The 13,579-nt window shown below is 40.4% G+C and overlaps 1 protein-coding gene across 5 annotated transcripts in view; it reads right to left on the bottom strand.

Moving 5' to 3' along the window:
• LOC137629622 (streptococcal hemagglutinin-like) overlaps window positions 1–13,579 on the bottom strand; it is a 127,430-nt gene that overhangs the window by 50,443 nt on the left and 63,408 nt on the right. The window lies entirely within an intron of this gene.

Here is a 13,579-nt window from a genome sequence, read left to right as displayed (position 1 = left end):
CACTCAGTAGGGAGTGTAAGGGAAGTTTATTCTTCAGTGTATTGTATGTACAGCATACGGAAAAGAGTGAGTACATCCGTCCCTGGAATCCAATGTATCGCAAAACATGATTATCTCGTTTTGATAGAAATAAATGATGCATTGATCAAAATGAGTGAAACGGGAGAAAGTGAAGATATAAACTCAAGTTTCAAGGCTCAACTAGAAGATGATGTCATTAGAGAAGCTTTGACATCAGGCATGGATCTTCATCAGTATTCTCAGTCAGTTAAAAAAAGATCTTCGACAGTTGGAAAACTCGAGTATCCAAGATTACATCAACAAGGCTCAAGATATTGCTACTCTACATCACCAGATCACAGAATGTGATTCCATATTGGAACTTAGTGAAGGACATTTTTTTTAAATATTTGCCCCAGAACCTAGTGAACATAAAGTGGCATAGAACAGTTTTTTGCAGTAATAGCCAAACTTTTGTGTCGTCAGCTCCTAAACCCCGTGGATTGTTCATGCAGACTATGAACCACAGTGTTGCGGGGTTCTCCTTTAAGATTAGTGTAGGAGTAGTGTTTTGTTGTTAAGATAATTGGTCCACCCAGGCAATACACACGGTTGTGATTATCATGTACTAAAACATGTTGATTTGATATTGGTTAAGGAAAATTTGTGAATGTCCAGCATGTGAATTCTTTTTTTTTTTTATTATTCAAATTTTTTTTTCTTTTTTCTTGTTATCCTGAGGCTGGAGTGTAAAGTGATGCTAATTTTGCCTTTAATTGATTATTTGAATTGACAACAAAAATGTTAATGTATTCCTGACAGTCTTTTTTGTTTCATTTACTATGAAATATTTTTTTGTTTTTATGAGGGCAAATTTATTCCAGTTCCTTACAACACTGTGTTCCTTTCTCAGCCACTGTTTTTTTTTAATCTTGCTAATAAATCATTTATCATATTTTTTTCCTCCCACACTGTGTCCCGTTATAAGTTAACAAATGTTCCCTTTCACCTAATGTTCTGACCCTTACTTGAACTTGAAGCTATTTAACCTTAAATTCAAGCTATTCACATGTGCTGCTTGTTTTTCCCAGAAATGAATCAACGTTCATCTTTCATGTTAATCCAGCTAGCCCAAGGAAAGGGAATTTAAGAAAGTGATTTCAGCTGGGTCCCCTTGCCCAGTATAAATCAAGGGGTGGTGCCCAGTGCTCCGTTCTTTTGACCTGTTACCTAGATTTTTGAGAATTCCACCGTTGTATATTTTTTGTGTAGTGAACGTCGGGTTGTGGTCGGCATTCGGACACTAAGCAGTTTGGGTGCTACCTTTGGCCACAGTCCGCAAACCACTACCATGTCAGGCATGTAAACCCCTATACTTCATATCACAACGTATTCTCTGCAAAGGAAACGTTCCTCATACAAAATCTACCTTACATACGGTGCGAGAGTGTATTAAGCTCGTTTCCCAAGTGAAAAGCTCTATGCATACCGGTGGATGTCTCAACGTTTTTCAAAATCTAAGTATCATTGAAAAATATTCTGGCGCAGAACGAACAAGAGTGGCTGCCTACGTCCTGACCAGTTGTGATATGCTTGGTCTTACATGAGACTTAGCACTGGTAGCAGTAACAGGATCTCCAATATTCTGTCCTAAAACACCATTCCCAAGCAGGGTTGGGTTTTGGAACTGTGCTGCTCCTTCAATGAAACCATGTACAGGAATCGGTCAAGGTCTCCAGAGACTTTGATTGATTGGTCTTCTCTCTTCAAGGTGGTATGAGTGCTGATAAGGAGCAGGTAACAGAATCAGTTGAATTGATTAAATAGTAACTTGAAAGTAATGATCACCTGAAAAAGGAGCGTAAGTTTCAATTGTGTGGATCCCAACTGAGTCATTCCCGATCAACTGGTTCCGAATCTTGGCTGTCGATAGCATGGTTTCGGATTGAGGTTGATCCCATGGGAAAAGATGATTGCAGAGAACATGTGAGAAGAAACTTGTCTTAGCAGTGAGGAACATATTTGGAACATCCCCATGAAGACATACTGGAAGATCTACAACGAAGATGACAGAAGTTCTGACTCAAAGGTCACTATAGAACATAAGTGAAGGGTCCAAATGCATACTACTGAACAAGCGCGGTGAACACCTGACGAACCTCGTACTGAAATGTTTTCTCAAATTTTCAGGGAAGGAAGGTTTTTTGATATGTAAGGTCTTACCTTGCATACCAGGCAAGAATGAACTAGGAGAGAAAACTTGAAAGTCTGACTCCTCAGAGGCCAATGTACTCCTAGCACCCATGCCCCTCTAAGTACTTCCATTTCTGATGAGCAAAAGTAAAAGTGTGGCCTTCAACACCATGTAGACATGTGTGAAGGAAAGTTGGTGGTGAGGAGTCATTCCAATGATAGAGCATACTCGCTGTGGCTTTTCAATGATCGTAAGATTCAGAGTGGCCTTGATTTTGTCATCTCATGAGAACTTTTGGAAGGGCAGGAATAGGAGGGCACCCTCCTCCCCAATAGGGGGTACAAGCGTGTTGTTATCAGGCGCATGAACACCTGTCACCAAATACCGCATAGGGCTAGATACTCTTGGTAAGTACCACTTCTCCTGATATATAACTTCCTCACATATTCTTGGATTATGTCCTGACCAGAGCCAGAGATCGAGGAGACGTCTGCATCACCCGATCCATGCCCGGAGCGGACGACTGCTGGACGGACCACAGACTCCTCATCTCCCGACTCTCCGTGACGACCCTACGACCACCCAGAAGGGCACCTGACAGCGTACCACACCAACGCTTTGATTGTAGTAAGCTCCGCAACCCACAGGTGGCACATAACTACAAGGAGGCCTGCGAACAATACCTCGCAGACCCTGTGGGTCAAGCCACTGTTGAGCACTACTGGACCACCCTCAGAAACGCCATGGCCCGTGCCGCGGAGGAAACACTAGGCTACACCACCAAGAAATGGCAGGATTGGTTTGATGAGAATGATGCTACCATCTCTCTTCTCATTGAAACCAAACGACAAGCACGCCTGACTTTGGAAAACCAACCAACAGCAGCTAACAAATGTGCTCACAAGGTGGCTGAAGCTGGTTGCCAGAGAGGTATCCGTGAAGCCCAGAACATCTGGTGGCAAAGAAAAGCGGCAGAAATACAGAGTTTCGCTGACCAACGTGACCTGCGCAGATTCTATGCAGCAACAAAGGAAATATTCGGTCCCACACGATCATCAGTGGGCAGCCTGAAGGACGCGGATGGGGCCACGACCATCACCGACAGCAAGGGCATCCTGGCCAGGTGGAGGTCTCACTTTGAGAACCTCCTCAATGACCAAGCAGACACCCCAGACGATCTCCTGCGAATGACCCCGCAGCATCCCGTCCGTCACTGGATGGCACTACCACCCTCCATCCATGACTTCAACAAGGCCCTGCAGCGCATGAAGCCCGGCAAAGCCCCAGGGCCAGACAACATCCCGTTGGAGCTCCTCACTCACGGTGACCCCGGCTTGAGGACCCGTTTGATGCTCCTTATACTGAAAATATGGGAGACCAAGACCCCCCCCAGTGACTTCCGCGATGCAAACATCACTACCATCTTCAAGAAGGGAGACAGGGAGAACTGTAACAACTACCGGGGAATATCACTACGAAGTATCGCAAGTAAGATTTTCGCTCGGATTCTCCTTGACTGCCTCCTTATTCTCGCAGAAGACGTCCTGCCAGAGTCCCAGTGCGACTTTCGACCTTCCCGCGGGACCATAGACATGATCTTCTGTGCGCGACAACTACAAGAGAGGAGCCTCGAACAACAACAGCCCATAATGTTCATCTTCTGGGATTTGAAAAAGGCCTTCGACAAAGTACCTCGACCTGCCATGTGGGCTGTCCTCAAAAGATATGGCTGCCCACCCGATTTTGTCAAGCTGGTGCGTGCCCTCCATGACGGAATGGTTGGGAGAGTCTGCCACCAGAACTCTCTTTCAGACCCATTCCCATCAACGGCGGCCTGAAGCAGGGCTGTGTTCTGGCCCCGACGTGTTTCTCGCTATACACCGCAGCAATGCTCAACGAGATTCCCCCAGACACACCCTCAGTCGACCTACGTTTCCGCATGGATGGAGGCGCTTTCAACCTCGCTAGACTCCGCGCCAGAACCAAGACCACCTTGTGTGCAGTGCGAGAACTGCAGTATGCTGACGACAATGCCACCCCAGGTCAGACGGCAGAGGACCTGCAGTCGTTAGCTGATGTATACAACTCTGCCTACGAACGTTTTGGGATGCAAGTCAACTCAGACAAAACCAAGACCCTCGTCCAACATCCACCAGGACTGATGCTCCCCAACTTCAATACCACAGTGAATGACCAACCGTTAGAACAGGTGGACCAGTTTTCCTACCTAGGGAGCATCCTAACATCAGCTCCCACAAGCAAAAAGGACGTGGAGAACAGGATCAGGGCAGCCCACTCCGCCTTTGGCCGACTCAACCGCCGCGTATTTAACAACCACGCACTGACAATGACCACCAAAATAATGGTGTTCAGGGCAGTAGTCCTCTCCACGCTCCTGTATGCATGTGAAACATGGACGCTATATAAAAACGATCTTAAAAACCTAGAACGCTTCCAACAAATGAAACTGAGGCAGATCTTGAAAATCCCCTGGGAGAGCCACACCACCAACATTAAAAGTCTTAGAACGTGCCTCGCTGACCAGCGTGGAGGCCACCATCATCCACCACCGCCTCCGCTGGATAGGACACGTACATAGGATGGATCCATCTAGGCTCCCAAAGAAAATATTCTACGGAGAAACGACCCAGGGCACCAGACCACGAGGAGCCCCGAAAATGCGCTATAAAGATCAACTAAAGCGCACCCTGGCTCTAACTGACATCGATCCTTCCTCATGGGAAGAAACAGCCAGGGACAGGAAAACCTGGAGGAGTACAGTACACCATGGCACCGTGGACTTCGAGGAGAGGAGGAGACAAAATGAGGAGGCTAGGACGAGAGGGAGAGAGCGATTAGAACAGCCCCGCCCACCACCTACCCTCCCTTGTGAACACTGTCCGCGACTCTTCCACCACAGACTAGGACTTAACAGCCACATCAGGCATAAGCACCCACCCCACAGATAGGAGGCTGATGGCTAACGACAGAACCCAATACTCGGACACGAGTGGGCGCCGCCGACCGACTATATATTCTTGGAGAGGTCATAGGAAACACACAACTATGTGGATCAAACATAATTAGACTGTGTTTTCTTCTGAAGCAACAGTACTTGGGGAAGAAATGTACCTATTACGTACCCTCTCACCTCTAGAATGAGGCAACTACATACTGGGTTACCTTCACCTAGCAAAACGTTCTCGCATGAAGAATACCATGTGCACGTGTGATCTAGCGTTCACATAGTAGTTCTTGATTTAGATTAGGGCGTGTGCAACCACAAGTGTTCATGGGCGCTCTCGTGAAAATTAGTGTTCATGATTAAATGAGTGCATGCTAACCGGCGAAGCTACATACTTAAAAGAGTTTACACCAAAAAGTGAGTGCAAATACAAACAAGAGAAATACCCCTATAAGGTAGCGGGGTAGCATAGTAGTGTTCAGGCCTGGATGAGTGCACAGAAATTCGAATCTTCAAGTTTGTCTAAGATGCACAGGCATATGTAGAACTCCTAAGTTTCCAGCCTTATGAAAAGGTGAACGTGCACTCTCAGAAGAGAGTGTGGGTATAGGTTGGGGACTCACTCCTATGGAACTGCCCGGAAGGAAAGCGACAGAGACAGAAATTGAATGTGTTTGAGCTGAAGTGTATGAGGAGTATGGCTGGTGTATCTTGATCAGATAGTGTTAGCAACGAAGTATTGAGTGTGAAAACAGTGTAAGAAATGAATTACCAGCTATATTGGACATGAATGTGTTGAGGTAATTTGGCCATGTCGAGAGAATGGAAAATGGCTATATGTTGAAGATGATGATGAATGCAAGAGTTGATAGGAGAAGTACAAGATGAAGGTCAAGATTTGGGTGGATGGATAGAGGGGTAAAAGTTCTAAGTGATAGGATAGATGTGAGAGGCAAAAGTGTGCTAGAAAAAGGAATGAATGGTGAGCGATTGTGATGCAGTCCCGATAGGCCCTGCTGCTTCCTCTGGTTGCCTTGGTGAACGCTGAGGTAGCAGCAGTAGGGGTTCAGCATACAAAGCTTCATTCGTGGTGGATAACGGGGGAGGGTGGGACGTAGCACCATAGCATTACCAGCCAAACTTGACCAAATCCCTCGTGAGGCCGGGAGACGCTAGGAACACAAAAGTTACGCCCCCTATTTTTTTTTTTATGTCGGCTAATGCCAAAACTTGGTAAGAGTGCCTTGATAGATATATATAATAACCCTGAGCTTTAACTACATCGGTACTAGTACCATAACCTGCCTTTTCCTACACTTAGCTTTTCCCTCCTGCACCCAATAACCTCTAATACTCTACAGAAAAAACAAAAGGGTACTTAAAAAGAAATAAAAACTTCTGACACAATATAATCACCAGAACATACAAGTCCCATTCATGCCTGATTTGTTACACCAAGAAAAGACAAAACAGCTGATTCCTTGAAGAGTAAAACAGACAGTCAGAAAGAATACTGAATATTCAAAGAGCTTATAAGCTAAAATTTTTCAAGATACTGTTCAGTTTACTTTTCCATGTACAAAACTCTAAAACAACAAAGTCTGAAGAGGCATAACTACCTAAAGTACACTTTACAATACATTGCCTCCCCTTAAATCTTGAGCATATATTTACTTTGTTCCTATCACTTTGTAAAGTAAATTAATAAAAAGGAAATAACTTATTATTTCTTATTTTCTAGCCTAGTATAAGGTTGTGAAGTCTAGTTAAATATTATCAACTTAGACATTGAACTAATAGCTCTCCAATTTTTCAGTCTCCTGATCTTGCTAGCACTAGTAACCGACCATACATATTCATCAAGAATTTCTATGGATAGCCAATAAAATTTTAGCCTGTTTTACACTAATCAAAAAAAAAATTATTTCTTGCACTCACAGGTTCTTATCTGGGTGACTTAGTTTATGATAAAAGGTCTACCTACATACCTCACAGAGGTACTTGTGTAAAACAAACACAAACTCAAGCAACAATGATTCTGGTGCTACAACACAATACAATATTTATAGGAGTTACAAATTAAAAAAATTATAAGACTAACCACCAAATTTGAAATGTATATGGATGTTTATGTTTTATAGAGTGACTCCTACTAAAGGAATGAATCAATAAGAAACTGCATCTACAAACATACACAGGCTGTGTCACCTCAGCCACCATCCAGTGGCTGCTGGTTGCGGACAACAACGTCCTTGAGAGATGCCATTTGAACAATTTAGGATACCAAAGTATCAAAACTGAGGAGGGAGTAGCACTCTCCTGTCATTATATAAAAGGTTAAGGATACCCATGTTTCTCCAACATCTGACCAATGGCAAGAGTGCATGACCGTGCATCTAAGGCTAGTCCGGCTACCAAAGTAGTCATGCCAGCAGCAACTCTTGACCAGTAGCAGCTGTAGTAGAGTGAAGCTAGGGAAACTGGGAGCACAGGGCCATGGCCTTGGCTACCATAGGGATATGTTCCTGACTGCAGTGGGGCCAAGAGCATAGGGCCATAGCCTGACTCACACGTGATGGGCCATTTTTTTTACAACTAGCCAAGCTAAGAACTAGTAGGAAAGGGAGTACACTATATTACAACACCAACGGCTTCCTCAGGGAAAGTACTCCAGTGAGGAGAAAAAATAAAGAAATAAATGAACTGTAAATGAAAAGTAATGAATAAAAATTATAAAATAATTCAAGATCAATAACAATAAAATACTGTAGATCTGTCATATATAAACTATCAAAAGACTTATGTCAACCTGTTAAACATAAAGCATTTACAATAAGTTTAAACTCAAGTTCCACTGGTTGAACTTCAAAATTAGGAAAATCATTCTATGATGTAGTCACAGCTGGCATAAAACTTCTAGAATACTGTTCAGTATTGAGCTTTATGATGAAAGCAAGACTGTTAGAGCTAACTGTAAGCCTGGTACTATGTAGAGGATGGTACAGTCTGGTAAGACCTGAATACAAAAGATGGTCAGAATTACGAAATACCTTATGCAACATGCTCAATGAACTAACTGAATGGTGGTACCAGAGATCATTATCCAGATCTGAACACTACCTGGAGAACAAGACTCAATACAAGTTAGGTTGAAAGAATTGAAAAATTCCTCAGGATAGACTGATTACCAAAACTTTTTATGCATCTGAAGAAGAATCACACAGATTGTATTTCTAAAAAATGAATTTGCAGTCAATAAAAGATGTATGGTTCAGCACAAGGCCATGCTTTCCTGGCCAGTCTGATTTATCAAAACATAAAGTAAAGCCCAAAATCCAGAGAAATAAGTTATTTTTCATTCTAATGTGTAAAAAACAGAAAAAGATTTTCAAGAAAATTACTGTACAGCACTAAAGAATTGTCAATCCTTAGAACAATCAATAAGTATATGTAATGTATAGAATATATGTACAGTACAGTATATACATCGATAATGAATGCTGTGTCCAAGTAAATACTGGGAAAAGATATTTTACCTATATTCAACAATCTTACACAGGCACGCCTTTTGTTTACATTTTTCAAAGCTCATTTCCAATGGAACCTACAATAGGTAAGGTATTTGCACTTCAGCACTTGCACTTTACCAACTCGGTGCAGGTAGGGAAAAGTATTGGCTCGCACTTCAATGGGAGGTTATGGGCAAGTTCATTAAAGTGTGAATATGCAAAGGAATACAGTACATAGACATATGTCACCAGTAAACGGTGAAAATGTAGTCTTAAGTATAGCCTTTTAAACAGCTCTTTAATTAGAAACTAAAATTAAATGCATTTTAATACCGAATACAAGTGATTTGAAAGCTTATTAAAAATAATTAAACTTTGGAAAGCACAATATAGTGTAAAAATCTTATTTTAATGTTTACAACATAAATAAATGACACCATATTGTTGACAAATCACACAATCCAAGGCCTTGTGCGAAGCTGTTGCATTTACCTATGCTAGTTTATTGTTTATGAAAAAATCCTATTACTCACTGTCAAAAGGAAAAGAAAACCCTTTGGCTTCTGTGTTTAATAGTAAGCAGAGTAATTAGAAACCAAATCTTCCTCATTCCTGTTTGCCTTTACCTACTAGTTTACCTTTTTAGTGATGAGAAATTAAAATACTTTTACTATTTGATGCTTATATTTTTCCTTTTTTTATAAATACAACAGATTTCTCACCTCCTAAGTTGTCTGTTATTTTCTTTTGCAACTTAACAAGATGCTTCTTTTGCACTTGTTGGAAATTCGGTAATGTTACTCCATTAGGTAAATGCATTTGTGGTAGCACTAGTCCTGCTGATTCCCAACCAATTTCCATAACTCTCATAGCATCTAAAGCTTTTGAAAAACATCCTAATAGGATGCGAAGGCCTTAGACCATGGGATGCCCTTTTAAAAACTACTATACTGTACAGAAATCCCTTGATAGTAGTCATGAAGTTCATTTAATTTTGGAAAACTGGTTTAAGTCTCACTTCAGTTTATTTAAGATTGATATATTTTAGCATGGATCGGAGTTGTGGTTAATGAAAGTGACAGAGAGACAGAAATTGAATGTGTTCGAGATGAAGCGTCTGAGGAGTATGGCTGACGTATCTTGATTGGATAGCATTAGGAACAAAGTAGTGAGGGTGAGAACGGGTGCTTTTAGTGCTGCCTTTGTATTTATCATGAAGTCCATATTTTCAAACTAAACAGGGGAGTACAAGGGTCTTTTCTCACAATTATTGTTGAATTTTTAAGAAGTAGTGCAAGGAATAGTTGCTGATAGGCACCATAATGACTATAGAAATACCAAATACTTTTCATACTACATTAGAATGATATGCAGTTAGGCCTATAAAACAAGCTCATTGTTTTCGCAGATAATGCTAATCTTGGCTTCAATTCCACATCCTAAATGTAGATCTTTGGATGCCGATTCCCTTTATAGAGAAGCAACTAAAACTAGTTCATGATGCAAATTAAGGCAGATGAAGTCGGTCCCTATTCATACTCACAAAGTTGGTCCCTAATTAAACTCAAGATATAAATGTAAGTAGGTCAAGGACAGTGTTGCCTCAACATCCAGATCTTTTCGTTGACAAAATATCTTTAACTAGTTACAAAACTAATTAAACATTATAAGGGTGATGCTTGACAGCAAATCTACTTTCGAGAAACAAACCTGGTCTGTTTTTTCTTCAATTGCACAACAATTGGCTTGTTGAAAGTCTTTTAGCAATCAATCAACCCTCAAGAAATTATTCAATTTTTTCATTCTACCATGTTTTGACTATTAAGTCTCCTGTCTGCTCACTCTCATCTTAATCTATTAGAAAACTTGCAACCTATTAAATTCATTACACCTGATCTGGATATTACTCAGTTTGTTGTGCATATTGCTTATGATTTTTATAACTCTGACAATTCTTTGCATTCAGATCTACCCAAACAGTACCATCCTGCATGCAGTACTATTACTCAACATAATTGACTAGTTAATTCTAAAAATCTTACCTTTGCCATTACAAGGCTCAATAGTACACAGTATTCTAGAAGTTTTACATGCTGGGTCTAGATTATGGAATGACCTTCCTAACCTGGTGGGCAAATTGATGGAACTTCTGAAGTTCAAACTTGTTGGAAATTCATTTTTGTTAAACAGGTTGACATAAGTCTAATTTCATAGTTTATATATAACTGATCTTCAAATTATTCTATATTTCTTTTGTACAATTTTTACTTCTTATCTATAGATTACTTGTTATTCATTGGAAATGCTTATTTGTTAAACAGGTTCATGTTTTGTTTCAGTTTATACATGATTGATATATTTTAGCATGGATCGGAGTTGTGGGGAGAGAGAGAAATTGAACGAGTTTGAGATGAAGTGTTTGAGGAGTATGGCTGATGTATCTTGATTGGATAGAGTTAGGAACGAAGTAGTGAGAGTGAGAACGGGTGTGGGAAATTGATTAGCAGTTAGAGTGAATATGGATGTGTTGAGGGGGTTTGGCCTGTAGAGAAGGTGAAAGATGGTATCTACTGAAGAAGTGATGAATGCATGAGTTAAAGGGAAAAGTGCCAAGAGGTTTGGGTGGATGGATGGAGTGAAGAAAGTACTAGGGTGACAGGAGGATAGATGTGAGAGAGGCAGAATAGTGTGCTAGAAATAGGAATGAATGACGAAAGATTGTGACGCAGTTTTGATAGGCCCTGCTGCTACCTAGGTACTTTGGTGACCTCTGAGGTAGCGGCAGTAGGGAAGTCAGCATATGAAGCTTCCTTTGTGGTGAAAAATGGGAGAGGGAGGGCTGTGGTACCCTAGAAGTACCAACTAAACTTGGCCTAGTCCCTTGTCAGGAAAGGAGAAACGATGAGAAGAAAAATACCTGTTTCTTTTTTTTTGTCGGTTACCAATCAAAATTGGGGGAAGTACCATGGTACACAGACAGATAGATATTATAACATTGTTACAGATCTTAACATACTTTATATTTTTTATTGTTATTTCTAATATGTACTGTATGTTCTAATTGTTATTTTGCTATTTTCTTTCCATACTGGACTGCTTTCCCTATTGCAGTCCTTGAGCTTGTACCATTCTGCTTTCACAACTAGGGTTGCAGTTTGGCTAGTGATAATAATAAAAGGTCTTTGATGTCTATACTTTTAATATTGTCACGTTGCATCCCTAGTTGGGAAGAAGTTAAGAATAAACCATAGAGGAAACCTAAAAAGATAAAACAAATCAAGATAACTACAAAGAAAAATAACATGATGAAATGGGCAAATAACAGACAAACTGAAACAAATATGATATCAAACTGCTAAACAGAAAAGTTCTTGCACTACATTTGAACTTCTCGATTTCAATCTTTTCAATTATATAATGATACTGATAATTCAACATTCTATTCACAGACAAAAGGAAGCTTCTACAATTCTGTGGTATTGAACCTCGCATAAGAAAAAAAAGGGTTGTTAGACATAACTGCAGATCTAGTACATGTGGTAGATTACATAGCCTGGGAAGATCTGAATACAAATAATGGTCAAAATTGTAATAAATTTCTAATAACATGTATAAGGAGTTAATTTTAAAAGTAGTGCCAGATATTAATATCAACAGAAGGGATAAATTATCTAATTTGTCCAGTAATTATTTTAAGATAAGGAGTCGAAAACTGAAGACCAACCAAGAAAAAAAAATTAAAAACACACCAGAATAAAATATTCTGAAATTGCAATTCAGTATAGCAAATTTTTTCAACTGAAGAGACAGATAGGATATGTTTCTCAAAAGTGAATTTTCAGCGAAGAATTAGTGTACATTAAATTTTAAGTCAGTTGCCTGTAGCTACATACACTTTGTAATAAAAAAGATGTGTGTGTGTAATCAAAGGTTAATATTTATATTTTGAGTTTTGTTAGGATTAAGATTTATCCCTCAGAATTGTCATAATAACTAATTTTAGCTAGATCACTGTTACGGGTTGTGGTGGCCTATTAGAAACGTCCATGCCTGGAAATCGCTGGACAGGGTTCAAGCCCAGCTCTACCTTGATAGTTTCTTGTAGTGTCTGCAACCTCACCATCCCTGTGAGATAAGGATGGGGGTTTTGGGGGAGCCTATAGCTCTACCTGATGAGTCATCAGCACCCATTGCCAGGCTCTCCCTAGTCCTAGCTTGGATGGTTAAGAACCTTGGGCACTGATTATTTGTATATACGGTCAGTCTCTAGGGCACTGTAACTGTGCCTTGCCTTTACCATTCACAAGCGGCCTTTAAACCTTTAGAGAGATTCAGCAGCCACAGGTCTATTCTCAAGAGATGGGAATGATGTAAAGGGAGTGGCATCATCTGCATGAGTAAGAGACTTGTTTTCAAGGACCAAACGACCTATAAAGCAATTGACCAAGAACACTAACCTAAAGAAAACCATTAATTAATTATCCATCAACTTCCACCAACACAAGTCTCAAAACAAGGACTTCATGATTACCAAGGTCCAAGGGAGGGGCACTAAAGTAAAGCTGAATCATACAATTTTCACCACAAGAATCTAGGGATTTTTGTACATTTGAAATTGTAATTGGAGTATCAAAATCACCAGAGCCCCATGAAAAGTCAATTGAAAACTGGAGAACAAATTATTACTTTCCCCATATGAAATCCATTTTGACGACAGATGCAAAAAAATATTTGATATGACAAATAAATAGCCAGTAATTGGCAGGGGTGGAACAACCGCAGCCACTTTTACTTGATGAAGCAACCTTACTAATTCTTCCACAAAGTGAAAAAATACCAGACTAGGTAACTTACAAGAAATAACAGATAATTATGTCCTTTTTAATTACAAGTAGTCTAGCTATCTCTGTA

Source organism: Palaemon carinicauda, chromosome 37 (assembly GCF_036898095.1).
Source record: "Palaemon carinicauda isolate YSFRI2023 chromosome 37, ASM3689809v2, whole genome shotgun sequence".
NCBI lineage: Eukaryota > Metazoa > Arthropoda > Malacostraca > Decapoda > Palaemonidae > Palaemon > Palaemon carinicauda.
This window is presented reverse-complemented; position numbering and strand designations above follow the sequence as displayed.